Genomic DNA, 4,021 nt, shown 5'->3' with positions numbered 1-4,021 from the left:
TATATATATATATATATATATGTATGTATGTATGTATATCTGGGCTTTTTGGGCACTGATTATGTCTTCCTCATCATTATACTCCCACTACCCAAGATAGTATACCCCCACTACCCAATTTATAATAGGGGATTAATTAATGTCAGAGTAAAGAAGAAAGGAAATACTGCATACTCTGGAAATCTATTGTGTCAGTTCAGCCTTTACTCACAAAGCTTCTTAAAAGAGTACACATTGGAAGTAAAAGGAAAAGTGCAATAGAATATTTGTAGTAATTCTATCATTACAAAATTTCTTGTGTTAAATTTGTCTCTTCCTTGTAAATCCACAGTTTATCTCTTATAAAGGCAGGATGGTCAATTGGTCAGCCACATGACTTGGTTGGGCTTAACGTTCACAGATGCTGGAAAACACATTTGCCACCATTTAATTGATAATCAAAGCATACGGTTTAGTTCAGCAACATCAAATGTCTACCCTCTAAGTTGTTAGATTAGATCCTAAGAATATGAACTTGAATTCTTTGCTAATTTTTAAGGATGAATATGTATTACATTAATTTTCTCTAGGTGTTATAATTTTGCTCTCCTACTAAACAAGATCACACATATCCTATGAATGTTGATTATATCATTTGAGCTTCATGGAATAACTTTTAATGAACACATATAAGAAAGTTACATGAAATAATTACATGAAATGATACTCACTCTTATATTTATTGTAAGGAATGTTATGAAAGATATAATTTCCTGTAGTCTTTCTTATGTTGATACATAGAGAAATTGCTCTTGGTTTTCATTACCAAGAAATGCTGTAACTCCTGGGCAACTGATTTATTTTAAACTCATCCACTCTGTGACTCCTGTAAACAGTAATGTTTCTCTCCCTTTTCTGCTACCAGAAATTTTAGAGAAATACTTAGGGTCCACTGTTGATAAGGGCATAGTAATTTATGACTTAGATTTTTAAAAAGATTTATTTATTTATTTATTTATTTATTTATTTATTTATTTATTTATTTTAGAGAGAGAGAGAGAGAAAGAGAGCATTGGGGGAGGGGGACAATGAGAGAGGGAGAGGAGAGAGAGACTCTCAAACAGACTCCCTGCTGAGTGCAGACACCAACACAGGGCTTGATCCCAAGACCATGAGATCATAACCCGAGCCAAAATCAAGAGTTGGCTGCTTAACTGACTGAGCCACCCAGGCGCCCCATGACACAGATTTTTTAATGCACTAACCATTTCCTCGGTTTTAATTTTCCTACCCTTGCTTTCCTTTCACTCAGATTCATTCTCTATTTAGTTTTTTCCCCATTTGTGTATTTTTGTAAGCTGTCTCAAATCCTTTTATAGTATCAAGATGGAACTAAACTAAACTAAAGTACAATTATCTTATTGGGCATTTGTGGTTCTTTTAGGGGGAAAATAATCCCCCTACATACTTCAAAGAGAATATAGACTTCATCAGCAGCCAGCCAATTGCAAAGCACATGGGGTATCTGGAATGCCAAGGACCCAACATCTTCCCAATTAGTTATTGCCAGAATTTTAATATTTTACCTCCAAGAAGAATGATCATAAGATGACTTAGTAAAACATGTAAAAGAACAACCATGTTCTTTACAAACTCTCTCGTAAGTCATGCTCTACCAGCCAGATAACCAAGATGTCACTGATTTCATCCACTGTGATATCCACCAGGCTGTGTGGGTAGTATGGGTTTTAACACCGGATGGCCCTTTGCAGTCTGGCAGAAATTCACCATTACCATGTGAGATGACATGGCAACCTGTTCTTCAGTTATTAGTCTGATGTGATTTTTTAAAAAGTGAGTGATCATAAAGCAAATGCTTTGACAAAGATTCTATAGTTCAAATGTTTCCAGTGTTTAGATTCCTGGATAAATGATCCTCTACTGTACTTATATAGCTAATGAAATAAAATTTATTACACACTCAGTATTCTATGTGCTTTATATATTATCACACATTTTTTTCATTTAATCATCACGACTCAATGAGATACTATTATTTTCTTCATTACAGATTAATAAGTGAGGTGCAAAGAGGAAAGGAATTTACTCAAAATCAGATAATGATTTGTGTTTCAGATTATGTAATTCCAGAGATGATCTCCTTCCTACAATAGCACATTATTTCTCTCAACTCATCCAGACTCCTTTCCTCCTTCCAGCATAAATAATCCTGGATAATGGGAATACTCTGTGTGCATGTGTGTGTGTGTGTGTGTGTGTGTGTGTGTACTCAAATGCTTGTATGTGTGGATGTATTTTATGCAGTGACTCAGTCAGAGTCCCAGCAAGTAGCAGAAAGCTCACTCACTCAAAAGCATTTAACTGAAAAGAATGTAGTAAAGAAATTACCTACAGAGGTATGGCAGGGTTAAGGATCCCAAAAGCATGGTAAGGTATCCAGGGACTAACAACTGTGGGACATCATTGTCATCTTAGGTCTGAAGGCTCCAAGTTTTGTTATCAGAGACCAGTGAGATCCTGAGCCACCTGCTTATGTAATTTATTTGTTCTTTATGGATTTGCTTACACCTGGTCTCATACACCATTTCCATGTAGTAACAGAATGATGCTCTACAAGTCCAACTTTAAGATTTGTGCAACAGATAACATCAGCTCATGACAGGAAGGTCAGGAAACCATAGTTGCTTGGTATGCCAGGCTCAGATATTTGATCTCTTCCAGTCCTGTGGCAAACCAGACCTGCTCTTCAAAGATGCTAGTGTTACGTTCACCAATAAATGTCTTGGTGCAGAAGGGTCTACCAGTCCTTCTGGAGAGTATCATTAGAGAGTGGGTGAGCAGATTGCATATAATAGGTACATTCCAATATTCTCACATCTCTAAGTCTTGCACTCCTTTCTCTAAAGTATGTCAGAGAAATTCTGGCATCCCAGCCATATTAGCTATAGCCTTTGAGACAAGGTTTCATTTAACAACAGAAAATTGCTGGCATCATTACCAAATGTTTGAAGCAATACATTAAATTCCAAATCTCAAGAGATGTGTGTCCATATTGACAAATTTGGTACAGTTCAATGTATATTTCATTCTCCTTTTCTAACATCCTAGGAATCCACTTCCAAGCAAGGTCTCTGGAATCGCCACCATAAATTAGTAAACCCTACAAACTTCTTACAAAAGACCCTGCAATGTCTTCAGTGTCTGTGCTACCTCCTCCTGAGCAGATCTTCTTTCTTTGGACTATGCTGATTCCTACTGTGGATTTGGAAGCAAGGTGGGGTGATAGGGAGGATCCTGGAGAATTAGTACCTCTTCTCGAAAGAAAATACCAGGTGTAAATGCTTTGAATTATTTTATGCAGGGGAGGTCTATTCCCTCACAGAAAGTGAAAGTCTGCTTCAGTTGGCAAGGAAGATTCAGAGAGATTTTGGGTTTTTTGAGTCCTCAGCATGGTCTGCCTAAATGTTCCCATTCTGTTTCAGAGATCCATTTCTTCCCATCCAAAGCCTTTACCTTAGTATAACTTGATAAAATTGCTTATATAACTGGTTTTACACCAGCCTATTCAATTAGATCTTGGGTAGATCCTTAGCCATGTTTTTCTTATAGCTACATGAGACAAGGATTAAAAAAAAAAAAGACATCACAGAGGCATTCTGATTCTCCCCTCAAAACTTGATTCTTTTTTTTTTTTTTTTAAGATTTTATTATTTATGTGACAGAGAGACAGCCAGCAAGAGAGGGAACACAGCAGGGGGAGTGGGAGAGGAAGAAGCAGGCTCCCAGCGGAGGAGCCCGATGTGGGACTCGATCCCGGCACGCCAGGATCACGCCCTGAGCCTAAAGCAGACGCTTTAACGACTGCGCCGCCCAGGCGCCCTCAAAACTTGATTCTACTTTGAGGGTCTGTTTCCTGGGTTCATGCCTAGTACCAATCACTATGTCAGCTGGCAGTCAAGGAGGAAACAGACGGCACCCCTAAAAAGATGCAACTGAAAAGAACTTAATGAAAAGACTTTTT

The sequence above is a fragment of the Ursus maritimus genome, unplaced genomic scaffold, assembly GCF_017311325.1.
Source record: "Ursus maritimus isolate PB19 unplaced genomic scaffold, ASM1731132v1 scaffold_8, whole genome shotgun sequence".
NCBI lineage: Eukaryota > Metazoa > Chordata > Mammalia > Carnivora > Ursidae > Ursus > Ursus maritimus.
The sequence above is the reverse complement of the archived record's forward strand: the minus strand, read 5'-3'. Positions refer to the sequence as shown.